This window comes from Panthera pardus, unplaced genomic scaffold (genome assembly GCF_024362965.1).
Source record: "Panthera pardus isolate Hobbes unplaced genomic scaffold, ASM2436296v1 HiC_scaffold_3, whole genome shotgun sequence".
In the NCBI taxonomy this organism is placed as follows: domain Eukaryota; kingdom Metazoa; phylum Chordata; class Mammalia; order Carnivora; family Felidae; genus Panthera; species Panthera pardus.
Window position 1 is genome coordinate 5,180,479 of NW_026526876.1, and position 20,942 is coordinate 5,201,420.

At 43.3% G+C, this 20,942-nt stretch overlaps 1 long non-coding RNA gene across 11 annotated transcripts in view; it reads left to right on the plus strand.

The window, feature by feature from the left end:
* LOC109245840 (uncharacterized) overlaps nucleotides 1-20,942 on the plus strand; it is a 228,326-nt gene that overhangs the window by 178,717 nt on the left and 28,667 nt on the right. For 6 of the 11 annotated variants that reach the window (XR_008418719.1, XR_008418718.1, XR_008418721.1 and 3 more), the window contains 2 exons: nucleotides 15,128-16,182; nucleotides 19,582-20,215. The exons of 2 other annotated variants lie outside the window; for them this stretch is intronic. This is a non-coding gene — a long non-coding RNA (uncharacterized LOC109245840). Of the gene's footprint in view, nucleotides 1-15,127; nucleotides 16,424-19,581; nucleotides 20,216-20,942 lie in introns of those variants that run through there. 3 more of the 11 variants (XR_008418722.1, XR_008418724.1, XR_008418717.1) reach the window with 3 other exon arrangements.

Genomic DNA, 20,942 nt, shown 5'->3' on the forward strand with positions numbered 1-20,942 from the left:
TGTGCATAGGCAGTAGTGTAAGTCATCTAGGTCAAGAGAAGAGAAAAAAAAGGTAGATGGTGCAATATGGTGGCACGCCAATGTAAAGGAAAGTCAACTAGGGGAGAGAGTTACAGATGGAGAAAAACAAAAGAATGCAAAGCCAAGAAGATGGAAAAGGAGTTTATACAGTCACCTATATGAAATGTTGCAGGAAGGTGAAAGAAGAATAGAAGAAGAAGGAGGAGGAGGAGGAGGAAGAGGAGGAGAAGGAGGAGAAGAAGGAGCAGAAGAAGAAGAGGCCACCGCCACTCTTTTCTAAGGAAGAACAAAATCCAAAGATTTCAGTGAATACAGTATAGACAGAAGTGTGGTTTTTTTTAACGTTTATTTATTATTGAGAGACAGAGAGAGACAGAGCATGAGCAGGGGAGGGGCAGAGAGAGGAGGAGACACAGAATCCGAAGCAGGTTCCAGGCTCTGAACTGTCAGCACAGAGCCCGACGTGAGGCTTAGACTCACAAAGCAAGGTCGTGACCTGAGCCAAAGCCGGACGCTCGACCGACTGAGTCATCCAGGTGCCCCGACAGAAGTGTTATTTTTAAATCATACAGAGTATTGTTCATTGTAGAAAAAAAAAAAACTAAAAATTGTAATAACCAAAACAAACAAAATCCAGTCGTCCACAACACACCCCTCAAAGATAAACACTTATTATTTATAAATTGTCTTCCAAATATACATTTAGGTTGTTATGTAAACAGAAATGGAACATTATTTATAGAGTAACATGGAATCTGTTGATTTTAGAAAACAGTACACCACGAATAGCTTTTCATGTCAACGAACATATGCAAATCGTAATTTACGATGACTGCAACAGGGCTATCATCATTGACGTAATCCCTTTCTTAATAGCAGTTTTTAACTTTTCGACATTTTAAATATTTTTGTTCATATGTGTGTGTACACTTGTTTGATTACTTAGGTTAAGTTTCTAGGCACAGAATTTTTACTCGAAAAATATACCTCTCGTTACTTCTTCATAGGCTCAACAATACCAGAAGTATTCCTTCTGTATCTTTGTCAGTTTATCAAGTAAAATAATGGTAGTCCAGTGGTGCATTTGTGGGCTTTGCTTTGATTCCTGATTATGCTCAGTCTTTCCACATGTATATAGGACATGTATTTCCTCTTAGGGAGAATTCTTTTCATTTCCTCTGCAGTGTTCCTATTGGGTATAATTTGGTCTTCTAGGAATACCGTCCACTTGTTGCCCAGAACACCTTTTCCTTCATATCTATGAAGCAGAAGGGATGCTTGGCTCTTTCCTCATTCCAGGCCACCCTTCCTGTTTTCCAGGCTTGAAATTATGTTATCCCTTATTTTCTATTCCTTTGGACATTGCAAAAGGAACGTGGGATAGAAAGATGCCCCTGGGCAGGTTCTCTGAAAGGGGCTGAGAAAGAGAATGGCGTGAAGGGTGCTTTAATGGCGTAGCCCCTGCAAAGGGAGAGGGAAGAACCACAGTGTGCAGAGGAAGAAGGGAGGGCCTTCCTTTTCTTTTCTTTTTTTTTTCTTTTTCTTTTTTAACATTTCTTCATTTTTGAGAGACAGAGAGACAGAGCACAAGCAAGGGAGGGACAGAGAGAGAAGGAGATATAGAATCTGAAGCAGGCTCCAGGCTCCGACTTGTCAGCACAGAGCCCTACACGGGGCTTGAACCCACAAACTGCGAGATCATGACCTGAGCCAATGTCAACGCTTAACCAGCTGAGCCACCCAGGCGCCCCTTGTAGCAGAAGGGGACGGATTGAAAATGTGGGGGGTAGAAGACGGGGTGACTTCAAAAGCAGATTCCAAAAGGAAGTTACCAGCTTTGCCCCTGAAAATGCGGGGGGAGGAAAAGAAAACGCATAGAGCACAGAGGAAGGAAGTTATTGGAACTTAATTTGTATCGCCTCTATCTTTTTAGGAAGAGAGTAGCCACGGATGACTATTGAGACTGATGGATAAATGGTTGGGCTTGGGGCTTGGGAGAACTCACCACAGTGAGCCTAATTTGGAATAAAGGATATTGAGTGAGCTTAACCTCCACACCTGCATTGTCTTCTGATGCCACCGACCTTGGAGGACGTGTCAGACATGGTTCCTTCTTTAAGGAGTTGATAATCCAGTTAGAGAGAAAATTCATGCAAGAAAGGATAAATAGCCATCCAGGAAACATCAGCCAAATGCCATTTTGTGCTGCAGGGAAAACCTGTTCCAGCTCAAGTCAAGGACGGCTGTGAACTCAAGGAGCTGGCAAGGATTCACCAGGGAGGGTAGGCTTTGCTTGGATCCTGTGTAGGAATCAGATAATGTGGGCACACGGGACAGGTGTTCCAGGCAGGAACAGCGATTTTTGACAACCAAAGGTTCGGCCGGAGTCCTATCTGTCTCAAGGATGAGCACTGACCATTACCCATGGCAGATACCATTTCTTTCCTGCCATAAGCCTGCAAGAACCCCCAGTCATCTTGGTACGCTTGTTGAATTTTTATGGCCGTCTAATGACTCTTGAATGAGAGTTAACAGGCTTGGGCTCCGGTTCCTTTATTCCCTTAAGAATGGATGAGATTTCAGCTGCTCCAGAAAAGAGGACAGTGGGAGGTTCACACTGCATGTGGGCTGTTGGCTAACGGTGCTCATTTCCCTGCAACAATGAAACGGCGTGAAAAGGAGTCTTCGAGAGGTCCCTGGGCTGCCTGGAGACTCCCTGTGTTGTAACACAGGACTAGCTCTGGCATTCATGAATACTAAGTGAGAGCAAAGAGGCAATTTAACTTAATGAACTGAGAAAGCTTTGCAAGACTTCGAGTATTTCCCAGTCTATGCGTTACCTTAAGTGCCTACTAAAAGTAGAAGAGATTTGATGCTTTTTCTCTCTTTCTCTCTGTCTTTTTGTTTTTTATTTTTAACTCATTCCTAATTCTATCTCTGTTCCCATATAAGGGTCTTAATATAGATCCTGCCCTAACACTGCCAGACTAATCTTCCTTAATTACAACTTTTATTGCATTGTTTTCCTGCTTAAAAACCTTCAATGGCTCCCTATTTCCTCCTATAAAGTCTTCTTGATTTACAAAATGGCCATAATCTCTCTGGTTTTGCCTCACATGCTAACCGTATTCCTTTCTAAGCCCTAAAACATACCCAGTTGCCTTGACAAGTTTGCCCTAAATGAGATATTTTAACAATGAGCCTTGGGGGTACCTCCACAGAGCATGTACATCTAGTTGAGGGACAACCTGATAACTCAGTGATATAACGGTCATGATATATTCGTAATCTTGAATATTTCCTCCTACCTTCTCAGAGAATCTGATTACCTACCTCCCTGCGTATCCACCGGATTTTTCCTCAATCAATGGGGCTTTGATTATGGATATCTAGTAAAGCCTCTGTTTTCCATAGGAGATTTGATCAGCCTCTGCAGAAACTAAACAGCTTGTGTTTTGTCAACATCAATTCCCAGCTTAGATTAGAATCATTAGTGGCAGAGCGAGTGCTATTTGGCAGAGCGGTGATAATTAAGGCAGCAAACAGGGACCTGCATAAATCTGCCCATGTTTTGCATGGGTGATGGGATGAAGACACGTCACGGGGACTTCTGAAACAGACGATAACTGGAGATCAGGGGTCCATCCCTACCCCACACGCAGAAACCGTGTTAAAATGCCCAGGGGACACACAAAAAAACCAGGGAAATGCCTCATCAGCACTGAAAATGAGGATGGAATTTCAGCAACACGTTACAAAGTTTGAAGTATCTGGGCACGCTACAGAGGAAGCGCCAAGGATAACAAAGTCTCCGTTCCCCTTGTTTAGAAAAGGCAGGTGTTGGCAGGGATGAGTGGTGAGTGGAGAAGGGTTTACCAGCACTCCGGACAAACAAAGCCCTGACGTGATGCACCGTGTCAATGTTCCTGCCATGGCCAATTTCAGCCTACCACAGCAGACAGGGGAGAGATGCGCAGATTTGGCTCCTGCAAGGCCACCCAAGCAGCTCCATCATGCCGCTGAGTATGCTGGGAAATCAGTGTAGGTAGAGGCTTGGAATAAGCCTCTCAAGTGGATGTGGGTGTCGGGGACGAGGGGGCCAACAAGAGACGGGCATCAGCTCCTTGGAGCCCTTTTTTTTCCTGCTGGGTCCGTAGCTTATCTGTGCTAGGAAATGAAGGAACAACTCAGCCAGGGGGAAAGCTAGGGCAGACCGGGTTTTCTCTCCATCAGAGACTCTCAGCTGCCCTCTGTTTGCCAGGGCAGACACTGTGGCCTCCATAAAGGAGGAGCATAGAGAGGCCACGTAGAAGAAAGAGCTAGATTTAGAAAGATGTCCTAGTACAAAGATGCTCATGAAATAGAACGCGTGTAACGTGATAACAAAGATATGACCAGGGTCACTGTTGTCACATTAAGAGTGAGAATGGGGGGGGGGGGGGGGCGCCTGGGTGGCCCAGTCGGTTAAGCATCGACTTCGGCTCAGGTCATGATCTCGCACAGTTCGTGAGTTCGAGCCCCGCGTCGGGCTCTGTGCTGACAGTGTGGAGCCTGCTTGGGATTCTCTGTCTCCCTCTCTCTGCCCCTCCCCTACTCTCTCACTCTCTCAAAAGAAATAAAATAGGGGCGCCTGGGTGGCTTGGTCGGTTAAGCGTCCGACTTCGGCTCAGGTCATGATCTCACGGTCTGTGAGTTCGAGCCCCACGTCGGGCTCTGTGCTGACAGCTCAGAGCCTGGAGCCTGTTTCGGATTCTGTGTCTCCCTCTCTCTCTGCTCCTCCCCTGTTCATGTTCTGTCTCTCTCTGTCTCAAAAAAATAAATAAACGTTAAAAAGAATTAAAAAAAAAGAAATAAAATAAATATTTTTTTGAAAAAGATGAGAACAGGCTAAACTTCTGAGCAGAAGATAAAAGAATTTTCAGATCGAGTGAAAGGCAAATCCTAGCTGTTTGTAGTAGAGAGGCCCAAAGTAACACGGCACAAAGAGTGAAAATATTCAGTATTTCAGGAAAATGAAAAAAACAAACTCAGCGCATGATTTTACTATCACACAAAATGGAATTTAAGACTAAAAGCATTTGTGATTTGTGGGGGAAAAAAGGGTTATGTGGTATTAATGAAAAATTCAAAACAAGAAAAGAGTCATGAAACTTTATGTGCCAAAAAAAAAAAAATCATGTTGAGATATATTATAGATGAGAAACAATTGATACAATCTTGGTATCAATTTTTTTTTAATTTTTTAATGTGATTTATTTTTGAGAGAGAGAGACAGAGCATGAGCTGGGGAGGGGCAGAGAGAGAGGGACACGCAGAATGGGAAGCAGGCTCCAGGCTCTGAGCTGTCAGCACAGAGCCTGACATGGGGCTCGAACCCACAAACCGCGAGATCATGACCTGAGCTGAAGTCGGACACTTAACCGACTGAGCCACCTGGGTGCCCCCTTGGTATTGTATTTTTAACACAATGCGACTTTTAGGATTTGACAAAATATGATATAGATGAGTGGAATATTTAAAAAAAATTTTTTTAATGCTTATTTATTTTTGAGAGAAGGAGAAAGACAGAGCATGAGCAGGGGAGGGGCAGAGAGAGAGGGAAACACAGAATCCAAAGCAGGCTCCAGGCTCCAAGCTGTCAGCACAGAGCCCGACATGGGGCTCGAACCTATGAACTGTGAAGTCATGACCTGAGCCGAAGTTGGACGCTCAACCAACTGAGCCACCCAGGCGCCCCTAGATGAGTGGGATATTTTAATTATTACATTTGATTTAATAACTATGTATATAGGTTTTTGTACTCCCCAAAATATTGATTTCTTTAAATCTCCAGTGAAACATGATAACACACGTTCAATAAATATCTATTTTGTGTCTGCCAAATGTCAAGCCTTATACTCGATAGGGGACAAAATGTCAACAGGCTGGTCGCAGACCCTGCCACGGGCACTCACGTGCCAGGCATGCTTCTAGAAGTTGGGGGTGCAGCAGGGGACAAAACAAACCGAGGTCCCTAGTCCCACGGAGCTTATGTTCTAGGGGGAGAGTACAGGTGGTAACAAAGACACACAGAATATGGCAAATGAAGGATAACAAAGCAGAATGACAGAGTGACAGGATATCATGCCGTTTTAGAGTTGAGCTTCGGGGAAAGCTCTGGTCAGTGGCGTTTGAACAGAAGTCACCTGCAGGAGGCAGGAAGATATTGGAGAAGAGCTCTCTATGTAGAGAATGGCAGGAAGAGAGGCTCTTTATCCTTGTTGGGGTTTTTTCCTCAACTTTTTTTAAACTTCTAGAATCGAGTATTTTATTGTCAGTCTTTCTTGGTTTCTGATAAACCTAAGGCTCCCCCCCTTTTATTTTTGGGGGGCTTTGATCGTATCCTTTATATTTTTTTAATTTCTAAAAAGTTTATAATTGAAGTTTTCATGTGCCTTTTGGCCCAACACTAATTTTCTTTTTAATCGTTTATTTATTTTTGAGAGTGCAAGTTGGGGAGGGGCAGCGAGAAGAGAAGAGAGGATCCGTCTCAGGCTCTGTTCTGACAGCAGAGAGCCCGTTGCGGGGCTCGAACTCATGAAGCGGGAGATCATGACCTGAGCAGCAGTCGAAACGCTCAATTGACTGAGCCACCCAGGTACCCCTGGCCCAACACTAATTTTAAAAGAACATTTTAAAATTTCCCCATCTGGCTACAATTTTGGGGGGAGGGGACCACCCTTTTATTATGCTTTAAAAATTTTTTTTAACATTTATTCATTTTTGAGAAACAGAGACAGAGTGTGAGCGGGGTAAGGGGAGAGAGAGAGGGAGACACAGAATCGGAAGCAGGCTCCAGGCTCCGAGCTGTCAGCACAGAGCCCGACGCGGGGCTCGAACTCAGTGACCGCGAGATCATGACCTGAGCCGAAGTGGGATATTTGACCGAGCCACCCAGGCGCCCCTATTATGCTTTAATTTCTTTTTGCTTTGAGCCAGAGCCTTAGCCTGAATAATTTCTCTTCTTAAAATGCCTGGTATATGATGAAATCCAGTTCAGTGTCTCCACGTTGCTCAATGTCATTGGCTCTAATTCATGTATCCCACATGCTTCAGCCCTGCTGAACTTTCGTTTGCTTGAAACTGCCCTTGACTCCCAGTTTTGAGACTGTAAGTCATGCCGTTATGGAACATTTCTCTCTTCTGCTCATTGTGCTAGTCAGGGATTTTCAGAAGAACAAAACCAGTAGAATGAATGCGTGTGGTGTGTGGGTGTAGGGGGAGAAAGAAAGAGAGAGATTTATTATGAGGGATTGACTCATGGGACTTGGAAGGCTCAGAAGTCCCAAGATCTGCAGTTGCCAAGTCGGAGACCCAGGAGAGACAGTGTGTGGTTCTCATCCCCATCTGAAGGGCTGACAACCAGGAGAGTCTACGGTGGAGGGTCCAGTCAGAAGGCCAACTGGCTAGATACCCAAGAAGAGCCGATATGTTTCAGCTTGAGTCTAAAGGCAGGAGAAGACAGATGACCCAGCTCAAGGCAGTCAGGCAACAGGAACAAAAGGAGTTCCCTCTTACTCAGTCTTTTTGTGGCTGTATTCAGATCTCCAGCGGATTGGATGAACCCTGGCCACATTAGCAAGGGCAGTCTGCAGGGGCACTTGGGTGGTTCCATTGGTTGAGCTTTGGACTCTCAACTTCAGCTCAAGGCATGATCCCAGGGTCATGAAATGGAGCCCTGGGTTGGACTCCACGCCGAGCTTGAGATTCTCTCTCTCTCCCTCTGCCCCTCTCCCCCATGGTGTGCGTGCACTCTCTCTCTATGATAAATAAACTTTTTATTTAAAAAAAAAAAAGAAGGGCAATCTGCTTTATCCAGTTTACTGACTCACATGAGTCACCCAGGAACACCCTTAGAGACATACTCAGAATAATGTTTGACCAAATGTCTGGGCACCCTGTGGCCCAGGCAAGACTATGTTAGTGGCTTCTACTGTGTACTCCCAGCATCCCTTTCAGTCCTTATCCTGAGATTTTTTTTTTAGTATAGTATGTCCATTGCTTGGTTGACTAGATGGCACCCCCCACGTCCTTAAATGTCACCTGATCAGAGAGGCTTTCCCTGAACCCCATTTCTGAAGTAGCATGCTAGCCTGTCACTCACTCTGCTTCATTATCCTTCACCTATCATACTTGTGTGTCCCTTATTATTATCTGTGTCCTCCCACTAGAATCTAAGCTCCATGGAAGCATGACTTTTATTGACTGCTGTATTTACTGCTTCTGGAAGAGCTCCTGGTACATTGTGGAGATCCAGTCAACGGGCAGTTAATAAAATGCAGGAATAAATAAAAATAATTTATTATGACTAAGTGTGTGGTAGGCATATAAGGATGGTTCAACATTAGGTAATAAGTAGAATATTCTCAAGATGTAGTTAATGCAATTAATATGTAAAAAAAAATTTAATGTAATGATCTTGATGTCCAAAAGGAAAGGATTACCAACCCCCCTCCAAAAAAAAAAACAAAAGAAAACTTCATCAATCTATAATTGAAGTTTTATTCCTTAAAATGGCCAAAAAAATCATAGTCATAGTGAAACACTGAAAGCTTTGTCATTAAAATGTATCAGGGTTCAGTAAACTATGGTCTACAGGCCAAAACCAGTTATGTTTATTTGTTAGTTATTGTGTATAGCTAGCTGCCTTCATGCTACAGTGGTAGAGTTGAGTGGTTGTGACAGAAATAGTATTACCTCCAAAGCTAACAATATTTACTATTTGACTCTTTATGGAAGAAAAAGCTTGCTGACCTCTAACAAAGAACAAAAGGAAAAAAAAATCCACATACATAGGTATTGTCAATCTTATTCTAGAATTCCCATCAACATAGCAAGATAGGAAATAGAAAAAAAGAGATATTAATTAGTAGGAAAAAATAGAGAAAATTACCATTATTTGGCACTATTAATTTTCTACATGGGAAACTTCTTAAAATTTTTTATTTTTTTTTTATTTTAGAGAGAGAGAGAGAGAGAGTGCATGAACAGGGGAGAAGGGTATAGGGGAAGAGAGAGAGAGAGAGAGAGAGAGAGAGAGAGAGAGAGAGAGAGAACCCTAAGCAGGCTCCATGCACAGCATGGAGCCCAATGTGGGCCTCGATCCCACAACCCTGGGATTCATGACCTGAGCTGAAATCAAGAGCTAGACGCTCAACCAACTGAGCCACCCAGGCGCCCCTCTACATGGGAAACTTAAGCGACTCGATTCAAAGCTATTAGGACAATCAAGAAAATTTGCCAAGATGACCCACTAAAAGGTGATTAAATGTCCTCACATTTTGATAACAAATATAAATAATCAGTAAAGAGAAACACATGCCCAGCCTAACTTTCACTTTATATTCTTTTCCATGAAATCTATGTAACTTTACTCTGAATAGTAAAGACTTGGAGTAAGTGAAGAGTCATAGCACATTCTTGGACAGGGAGATTCAATATTGTGAAGATGTCAACTCTTCCAAAATGAATCTTCAGATCTCCTGCAATTCTGCCCGAAATTCCAATAAGAATATCCAGACATTCTTGAAAACATCAATTGGTTTTGTGTGTATTGGTCAGAATAAGCTAGATTATGATTCAGGAACATGCAGTCCCTCCGTCCTTAGTGGCTTAAAACAGCAACGACCTATTTCTGATGCAACATGGCCCGTGGATGATTGGCTTTGTTTGTTTGACTGATAAAAGAGACCTGTAGAGGGTCTCAAACTGACAGTTAAGTATAATGGCCTGGAAGTAACACATGTCCCTGTGTTCACAATCAGCACCGGAACAAGTCACAAGGCCCCCCTTCAATGGCTGGTTATGAATCCTATTCCTCCCCCAAAGAGAGGACCAGATGACAGTGGCAGCAGTGACTTCCTACTGGGGTAGGGATGGAACACTGAGAAGGTGGGTATTCTGCCTTGCCAGATATAAAGATCTGTTTTAAGTTGCATTAATTAAGAGAGCGTGTGCTGTATTATGGATGGACAGGCCAACTAACGCAACGCAACAGAAAGGGCCGAGACAGAGCAATTTAGTTAGAATTTAGCCCATGAGAAAAGTGCCATTAATGAAAAAAACCTAAAAGCCAACATAGTCTTGAAATCTCAAACTCTGGTTTAATTGACGATTTCAGAGGATGTCAATATGATGTTAAAAATCATAGCAATGAAAGGGCAAGTAACAATAGCACAGTATTTTTCTAAAGTCTTTCTCAGTTTCTTTTTTTTCTTAATGTTCATTTATTTTTGAGGGAGAGAGAGAGACAGTGAGGAGGAGGGGCAGAGAAAGAGGAGAGAGAGAATCCTAAGCAGGGTCCACGCTATCAGCACAGAGCACAATGTGGGGCTCGACTTCATCAACCGTGAGATCGTGACCTGAGCTGAAATCGAGAGTCGGACACTTAACCGAGTGAGCCCCCCAGGCACCTCGCCTTTTTAAGTTTCTAACCAGGAAGATTAAAAGTCATTTTTCAGGTTGAGAGAGAAAGTCAAATGTCAAAAGGATTTTCCTTCTCTGAAAATGGGCAATTGTGAGACTAGTGTGCCAGAGGTGTAAGACCCCTCTGGCCAGGGCAAGACCACAGGAAGTCAAAGTGACTTGGGTTAAAACAGCCAAGCAGTGTTCTCAGCCCATCGGTAGGGTATTAGGGACCCAGCACAGCAATGGGTGACAAAGAAAGGATGGGTTAACCAAGTAAAAATGGAAAACTCATGGCCGTGGATAAAAAAGACACCAATCTCTCCCTAGGCGTTCTTCTTCTTTTATGTATTGCTTTAGATTTTTCTGAAACTTAGGACATTAGTTGAATTTGTATTTTATACGCAATTTCAAAAGTAGCATTGGTAGATTTTATCTGGTTTTTAAAATCCTCTTTTAATTGAAATATGCATACAAAAAAGTGCACAAATTACACACCTATGGCTTGATGAAATACCACACATTAAGCACACCGAAGTAATCACCACCCCGAGTGTTACCTAGAAGATTCCTCATATTTCTTTCCAAGTACTGTTTACTCCCCCCAACCCCCTCATAGATTAGTTTGGCCTGTTTTTGAACCATATATACATGAAACTACCCAGTATGATCTTCTGTGGGTTTTGTCTGTTTTGAAACATTTTTTAATGTTTATTTATTTTTGAGAAAGAGAGAGACAGAGTGAGAGTGGGGGACGGCCAGAGAGAGAGGGAGTCACAGAATCCGAAGCAGGCTCCAGGCTCCGAGCTGTCAGCACAGAGCCTGACGTGGGGCTCGAACTCACAAACCAGAGATCAAGACTTGAGCCAAAGTCGGACACTTAACCAACTGAGCCACCAGGCGCCCCGTTGTTTGTTTGTTTTTTTGCTGGTTTCTTTTGCTCAACACTTTTTGTGAGATTCATTCATGGTGTTGCATGTAGAATTAGATCCCTTCATTTTCACTGTTGCATGGTTTTCTAAGGAGTGAAAAACTGTAATTTATTTATCTAGATTATTGTTGATAGAATTTGATGGATTAGGGTTCTTTCCTGTTTCTTTTTACTGTTAAAAATAATGTTGCTCTTCTTGGTATGTGTTTGGTTTTTGGTGCACACTGGATATATAACTGTGAGTAGAATTTTTAAGTCATGGATCATACATATATTCAACTTAAGTAGTTAATACCGAAGAACATATATATAATTTTAAATTTCTTTATTTATTTTGAGAGAGGAATAGAGAGAGAGCAGGGGAGGGGCTGAGAGAGGGAGAGAGAGAGAATCCCAAGCAGACTGTACGTTGTCAGCATAGAGCCTGAGGTGAGGCTCAAACTCACAAACCTTGAGTCATGACCGAAGTCGAAATCAACAGTCAGTCGCTTAACTGACTGAGCCACTCAGGCGCCCCCAAACAAGATTTTAAAGTGATTTGCTAATTTACATTTCCACCTGCTGTGTATGGAAGTTTTTGTTATTTCACATTATTGCCCAAACTTGGTAATATTAGTGTTTATGGTGGGTATGCTTTAGTGTCTCATTGTATTTTTAATTTTTATTTCCCTGATGAATATGACATTGAGCACCTTTATTTATATTTATTGGCCATTAATTTTTTTTCATGTTTCTTTATTTTTGAGAGAGAGAGAGAGAGAGAGAGAGAGAGCAGGAGAAGGGCAAAGAGAGGGAGACACAGAATCTGAAGAAGGTTCCAGGCTATGAGCTGTCAGCACAGAACCTGAGTGGGGCTCAGACTCACAGACTCACAGAGATCATGACCTGAGCCAAAGTTGGACCCTTAACTGACTGAGCCACCCAGGCATCCCATTTATTGGCCATTTTGATGTTCTTTGTCAAATTCGTCTTCAAGTTCCTTGCCTAGTTTTTTGGGAGGAGATATTATGTTCTTTCATATTGAGCTGTAAGAGGTCTTCATATATTCTGGGTACAGTCCTTTTGTTGGATTTTGTAAATATTTCTCCCATTTGGTAACTTATATTTCCACTGTTTCATTGTGTCTTTTTATTATTTTTAGCATCAGTGAAGTCCAATTTATTGCTTATTTCTCTTATGATTAGCTTTTTTTCCCGCTGAAGCAGTCCTGCTCTAGTCCATGAGCATAAAAAATTCTTTGATATTATTTTCTAGAAGCTATATTGTTTTATCTTCCACACTTAGAATTTAAATCTACCTGGAACTGATTTGTGCATATGGTGTTAAGTAGGGAATCATGTTTTAATTTTTCCTTCCATATGGCTATCATATTCCTAAATAACAGGATATATCATTCTCATGCAAGGTTAGACCCAATATTGTGAAAATACCAATTATCTCCAAGTTGATCTATACATTTAGTGCAATTCCAATGAAAGGACCAGCAGGTTTCTTTGTGGAAATTGACAACCTGATCTCTAAATTCATTTGGAGATGCACAAGACCAACAAAAGTACATTCTTTAAGAAAAATAATGTAGGAAGATGTATTCTACTGAAGATTGTATTATACAGTCAAGGTACAGTAATTAAAACCAGGCAATATAGAGACAAGGCCAGACAAATAGACCAGTAAAATAAAATGGAAGATGAGAAATAGATACTCATATATGGCTACTCAATTTAAGAGCAAGATGACATCGCATAGCAGTAGAGAAGAGACAATCCTTAAAAGTATTCTAATTTTAGGGGCACCTAGGTGGCTCAGTTGGTTAAGCGTCCAACTTCGGCTCAGGTCATGATCTCACAGTTCATGAGTTCAAGTCCCACATCGGGCTCTGTACTGACAGCTCAGAGCCTGAAGCCTGCTTTGGATTCTGTGTCTCCTTCTCTCTCTGCCCCTTCCCCACTCATGCTCTGTCTCTTTCTCTTAAAAATAAAAAAACATTAAAAAAATTTTTTTAAATACTCTGATTTTTAGTTTAATGTAGTGATTGAAGTTAGAAAGGTAGTAAGTTGTAGTTAGATATTTTAGATACGTGTCATTTTCAAGTATGATATCCTTTGATGTTTTGTAGTTTTAATGGTGATAGTTAAGGGAAAGGTCTGGGATGTTTAAGGTTCAAATAAATGCAGTCAGTTAAAGCCTGTTGTTCTAAACATCTGCCATATGGTTGTGATTCTACCGTCTCTATAGAAACATATCTTGATTGCAGACAAAATATGTGATGAGCCAAGGAAGTAACTGAGAACTTCCTTTGAGACTAACGCTGTTCAAATCTCGTGCGGCTAACGAAGGTGTACGTATGGTTGACCTTTCTGGGGTCAAGTTTTAGAATTCACATGTGCCGATCAAGTCAACACACACAAAAAGAGAAGGAAAAAGATGGGTGTCTGACAATGGTCAACTAGATGTGTGGTCAAGGGGTACAGAACCTTGGAGGAAGTAGCCATTGGATTGGACTCGTGTGTTCACAAAGCACTTCTCGGAAATGGTGGATTTGTGTTAAGCCTTGAAATAGGAGTAGGTTTTGGAGAAGTACATGGACGAGGGTAGAGTCATCGCTGGTGTAGGCAGACATGAGAAAATGAAAGACGGGGAAATGAGCATTCTATTTGTCTATATGCTGGGGTGGGGGGGGTGTATACATAATGTGTGGGGACAAGCAGCAGAGTGGGGTAGAACATTTAGGTTGACGAATAGTAGAAAATAGCTTGAGTTGATAGACTGGAGCCATGTTACAGGGGAACTTGAAAAATAGCAGAGGAATTCGAATTTACATAAGAAGCAGGAGAGAGCTGGGACTTGTCAGTACCGTGTCACTTTGTCCCCAGTCCTTGGCAGAGCGCATGGACTATCAGACATACTCGTTGACATTTGTTGAATAAATAAACAGGAGAAATAGCAGGATTCAGGAAGTAATAGCTAGTCTCTGCCCTGGGTTAGCACATAAAACCCCTAATAGAGCCATCATCTCCCACATGAAATGCTTCCAGGACACGGATGGTTGCCGACATTTAGGAATGTTCGAAATCAGAATGGCTCACAAAGTCACGGACTTCACGGTAAGGAGTGTTGCACTGACAAAACACTGATCATTAACTGCCATTTTATTTTCGTTATTTTTAAACTTATGTTATTTTTTTTTAATTTCCATTTTAGTTTCATTACATTTTAATTTATTTTTGAGAGAGAGCATGTGAGCAGGGGAGGGGCAGAGACAGAGGGGGACAAAGGATCTAAGGTGAGCTCTGTGCCGACAGCAGAGAGCTCCGTTTGGGGCTCAAACCCACGAACCGTGAGATCATGACCTGAGCCAAAGTCGGACGCCCACCTAACTGAGCCACTGAGGCCCCCCATTCATTTCCATTTTAAAAAACCCAAAGGAGGGGCACCTGGGTGGCTCAGTCGGTTAAACGTCTGACTCTCCATCTCAGCTCAGGTCTTGATTGCAGGGTCGTGAGTTCAAGCCCCACGTTGGGCTCCATGCTGGGCGTGAAACCTACTTCAAGAAAGAAAAGAAAAGAAAAAGCCCAGAGGGAAAACAACTCTCTCTCTCTGAATCCTATCCTCCAGTTCCAACTATATGTTTTAAGAGACCATGGAGATGATCAACCCAGGAAAATAATATGGGATTTGCCTTTTTTTTTTTTTAAGGAAGACATCGATAATAAATGCTATTTTTGGTTACAGGTTTATGCTTCTGCCTGTCTGCACATTCAAGGTTAAGTTAATAAGATGTGGGGGTCTAGCACTCCATCTGTTCATTTTCCTACTACAGAGAAGGGCAAAGTCAATACCTCACCCTGCAGGTACCACCTGATGATGCCTTCCTAATCACCACTCCCCTCTAGCTGCCACCTGTCCTGGATCTCACCCAAAGACCCTTTAGGGAAAGGTGAAACCCTTCATTAGCACCTCTATGAGCTTCACCCCTCCTTGCCTGAGAATTCTTTCCCAGGGCATGAACAGGAAGTGTCAAGTCCAGTAATTGGGCCAAACGATACTGTTATACTGTTCTCTTGTGCTGTGCCCACAGCATCCATGAGGCCCCGCAATTGCTCGTGGAATCTCCAAGCTAAGAGACCAGAGAGAGAACCGTCCAAGCACACAGCATTTTCCAGTTGAGGAGACCGAGCCTCCCGGAATGACTTGCCCAAAGACACACACACCTGGTTAGTGGGGCGGTGGGAACGAAGCCCAGACTCTGCCCCTAGCCGGCTGTTCTCACGCTTAGCCACCCTGCCTTGCTCCTTTCTCATGGCTCACCATTTTGTAGCCCTGATTTTTGCCTTCATGTCAAGTCAAAGCCGTGTGCTTGTTACAAAGTGAGTTTACAAGGCTGATAACCCACTGCCTCCCACATAGTACGGTCCCCCACGGGGCGGTTCTGTGGTTCCAGGCTCTCCGGGCAGCTGCCCAAAGTGAATCAAAGCTGGAAAGTCTTGTGACTTGAGGCCCTCTTGGTTGAAAATGACTTCTCTCCAGGACATGTGGCCCCCGACAACGTTTATGCTGAGTTGCTTGTGCAGCATGGCGAATAAGGGCTCTTAAGCTGACAGGCTATGAGAGCGATGGTCTACACTGCAGAGCATCTGGGAAATCCAAAACCACAAAATGCAAATGGATGGATGCAGGGCGCATCACCTTCATTGTCAATGTCGGAAAAGTGTATCTCGCTCCGGCCAACATTTGATGGAATGTGACATCCGGAAAGGACATGGTGCCCCACAGCCCTCCATTTCCAGGTAAATCAGTGAAAGCCCAGAAAGGGCAGGTGATTTTTAGTGGCTGAGTGGGAATGACATCTTTCCTAAGACTCCTGGTCTAGCGTTCTTGTAACTGTGTTTCCGTTAGAAGAAAATGCTTCCGTGAAAGTGGCATTGAGTTGTTCAGATTTTATCACCTGGTATAAAATAAGATTTCTAAAAACCTCGTAAACTACTTTTATTTATTTATATTAGCAAATTACTTTATTAATATAATTTATTAATATTTATTTAATTAATTGTTTTTATTGTTTGTTTTTGGGAGAGAGAGATTGTGTGCAAATGGGGGAGAGGGAGGAAGAGGGGGGGAACAGAAGATCCGAAGCAGGCTCCAGCCTCCATGCTGACAGCACAGAGCCTGATGCAGGGCTTGAACTCACAAACCATGAGATCACGACCTGGGCTGAAGTCAGACGCTTAACCGACTGAGCCCCGCACAGGTCCCCCCAGTACTTTCTCTGTCCTTAAAACTCTTAAGAGATGGGGCATATTTTATTGAACACCACACAATTCTGGAACCCCAGATCCACCTCCCTCATTGTAAGAACAAAGGCGAACACTATAATCTCCAGGGTCTCTCGTCCCGATTGTCTCCGTCTCGATAAACAGGACCCCTATTTCCAGTTGTTCAAGACCAACACTTAGGACTCATCTCCGATTTCTCCCTTTTGCCTCCCACCTCCCCGCCCCCCCCCTTCCCCACTGCTGGCCCTCTTGCTTCTACCTCTAAAGTTTATCTTGACCACATGGGCTCCCTCTCCCTGCTCACCCTGTCCATCTACCCCATGCCATCCACCACCCCTCCTTCCCTCACCTCGCCTTCTCTGCTAGCTTCCTGACTGGTCTCTCTGCCTTGGCTCTTGCCCCACTAAAACCTGTTTTCTACACCAGAATTTACACCAAAATTTTCTACTTTTTTTCCCCCAATTAACTAGTTTAATTTTTTTTTTTTAACTGAGAGTTTGTTTTTAGGGCAGCTTTAGGTTCACAGCAAAATTGAGTGGAGGGTACAGAGACTTTTCCCACACGCCCCTGCACATAACCCACCCCCGCTCACATGGGCTCGTGGGCTCTCAACATCCCCCACCAGAGTGGAACAGTTGTGAGAGTTGATGACCTTGCATGGACACATCCTTATCTCCCCAAACCCATAGGGCTCACTGGTGGTGGTGTACATTCTCTGGGTTTGGGGCAGAGGGATTTTTTTTTTTTTAAACATAACTCAGGGGGCGCCTGGGTGGCTCAGTCGGTTAAGCGTCCGACTTCGGCTCAGGTCACGATCTCGTGGTATGTGGGTTCGAGCCCCGCGTCGGGCTCCATGCTGACAGCTCGGAGCCTGGAGCCCGATTCAGATTCTGTGTCTCCCTGTCTCTGACCGTCCCCCGTTCATGCTCTGTCTCTCTCTGTCTCAAAAATAAATAATAAAACGTTAAAAAAAAATTTTTTTTTTAAAAAACATAACTCAGATCCTGTCTCACTCCAGCTGAGAAACTTCCAGCTTCTCATGGCCCCGGGCATAAGGACGTTTCCATCTCAAGACTTTGGACTTTCCATTTCTGGCATTTGCTGGGCGAGAACACTTTTCCTCACCTCTTTCCGTGGCTGGATCCTTCACGTCCAATGCCGTGTCCTCAAAGAGGATCTCCTGATCCAACCTATTTGAAAGTGGCCAATTCCTCCTTCCTTTCCACTTCCGTAATACTTTCTTCAGGGCTCTGAGCCTACTCTGCAAATCTCCTGTTTCTCAAATTCATCTTTCTTCCCCCGTTATAATGTAAGACCCATGCCCCCACGACCTGACCTCGTCCCCTATAGGCACCTGGTAAGCACTCAGTACAAATCCGTTGAGTGTTGAATAATAGGTCATACCAAGCGTTTCTTAGGTGTCATGCATAGGTACTTTATAATCATATTATATGTCATCCTCGTACTGACCCTAAAAAATACAGGTTCAATTATTCCCATGTCATAGATGAGAAAACTGAGTCAGAGAGAGGTTAAGGGGCTTGATCAAAATCACCCAGTTGGTGAGGTTCACCCTCAGGAGCCTGGCCTAGAACCTATGCCTTAAGCTGCTCAGCTCTACTGAGAGAATCCGTGATAATTGGGTACCTTCTTCTATCTGACTGCCTTTGTCTTTACAGATTATAGACTAAAGGGTTCACTGGGGATGATAGAAAAGATTGCAATTCTTCCTTCAGGGATTTCCTAGTAAAGCTTTCTACGTTGGATCTATGAGCAGGGGAAGGAAGTCCAATTTCTTCCCTAGCCATAGCCCTCAGGGACCCTTTGGGTTCCGTATGATTTCATTACTCTCTTCCTCTCCTGTGGTCTCCGCAGCTCAGGGCTCCCACTACTGTTAAGTTCTGCCCTCCATTCCGTTTCTTCACCTCTGCCAAGGACCACCTCTTCACGAGAGCAGCGGACCAGGGACGGATGAAGTTAGGAGGGGTGTGGTCCATCAGTAACTCCTGGTGGAAAGTTGGGCCTCCGTTTCTTCATCTGTAAAATCTGAGAGACAGTCTCTAAGGTCAACTTTCAGGTTTACAATATCACTCAGGAGATGTTTTACCTAGCCCTTGACTGAGGGTTTTTCTCAGGTCCTCTTTGCCCTGTTTCCTCTCTGTCCATGCTCTCATTTCATGGGTCTTACATGCCAACGTTGGAACAACATCATAAACCAGACCAGACAAATTCTTCGGATGCCAAGGTATTTGGCAGTATATGACTCCCCTCCAGGGAATTTCCAAAGTAAATTCATTCATCCGTCCATCTATCCAAGAAATAATTACTGAGCACCTACTATGTGTAAGGTCTCATGTCAGGCGTTGGGAGTGTACATGGTCTGGACCCTCATGGAGCCAGTAGGAATAAAGTTACTAATAGAAGAAAAATCACAGAAGTCAATGTGAGAATATCACAGTGACAAGTACCATCAAAGGGAAGTGTATGGTGGTGTGAGAACAGACATTGGGGGTGTGGAGGTTGACCTAACGGGGACAGTCAGTGGGGACTTTCCTGAAGAAACAGCAGGTTCACCAGAAGACGAGTGGTAAGGATGTTGTAGCCAAAAGGAATGGCCTATGCAAAGGTCCTGTGGCAGGAGGTAGCATCGCATGCTCTAGGACCAAAAGCTCAGTGTGCTTGTTGTGCAGAAAACATTGAGAAGTCAAGGATGACAAGGAAAATGTAGGGAGACCAGAAGTCAACAGGCCAAGGCATCTTAGCCCTCCTGCAGAAGACTGTCCTCACCCAGTTAGAGGTCCTCAGACATGGTTCTTCCTTAAGCAACCTATGAAAACTTCAGCTTGGAGAAAGGACAATTAAAATTCATTAGGGTTTGTTTTTTTTTAATCCTTTCTACATAACTGTGCTAAGAGACTTCTTTGGAATCGAGAAGAAAGTCCCCATCCATTGTCAATCGGCACCAAGACCCAAGACCTGGACATAAGGAATCCAGCAAAGAATTCATTCCTGTCCTGCCCTTTCTGGCCATGTTGCAGAGGATGGCTGTGTGTGTTGTGGCAAACTTCCCGCTCCCAATCAACCAAATGAAGCTGTACAGACTGAATACAAAGCATTTGCTAGAGAAAGAAAACCAAAGAATCAGAGACGTGACCAAAAGCTAGAAGGCTTTGCCTCTCAGTTGCTCAGAGGGATCACTCAGAGGCTGTTTTCCTCTGGAGAAATAACATAATCAACAGAGGCTGGAAGTTCCAAAATAAAGTTTAGAAATAAATAAATAAATAAATGGAGGTGATTCAAAACAGTGGTAATTACCCATTCTTTCCCCATTCTAGATGACTCACACTGGATCAATAATCCAAATGACTTTCTTCTCATTAGTCCCAAATTGGAAAACTTTGCCAGGGTCGTAAGAAGGAGAGTTGATGTGTATTAGCTGAATTCGGTTTCGTGGATGCTAAGTGCCCCGACAAGCTTAAAATAAAATACCTGCTTTACAGACTTGTCTATAATTCTCCATGGCAGAGGAGATAACTGAGCAAGCTATTGCGGGGGGGGGGGGGGGGTTCTAAGCAAACAAACAAACAAAATAATAATAATAAAACACCTCTGCCTCCGTCATCTGGAAATTGAGATGCCGGCACGTCAGTCTTGTGAAGTGTGAATGTTAGTGTGTTAAATAAACATTTAAAAAAAAGGAACCCGCTTGACAGTTATTTTTAAGAGTCTGGCATATATATTTTTCCTTCATCCAAAGAGCTCAAAATTGGCTTAAGTGGAGATTAATTGAAAAAAGTTCACCTCCAGAGTATGATTAAGCCTGGAAAATTTTAGCCAATAGGGGAATTTTTCATAAAATTATGACTGAGTGGAAATAGTGCTATAATGGAAGCCTGTGTATAATGGGCACCATTAAAATTATATATGTATGTATTTGAGCATCGGCAGGTAACCGACTTACAGGGTTCCAGTGCCGTGAAGGGTTTCTGGTGATATTATAAGCTACAGGCGCAAAGCTCAAGTCATCCAAATTCCTAAATGGAATTACAGTTAGATTAAAAAATATTCTTGCCATAATTATACACCAGGCACGGTTTGGATCTTACAATTAACTTCTCTGTGCACAGGCTTCGCCTACCTACTAATGGGTAATCCGATTCATATGTAATGGAATCAGAGGATATTCAGAATAGGAAGCGGTCTCTGATTTCCTAGTTCGTTTTCAGTGCAAAATGCATGAGGAAACCAAATAAACACGAGGAACGGCCATCTTG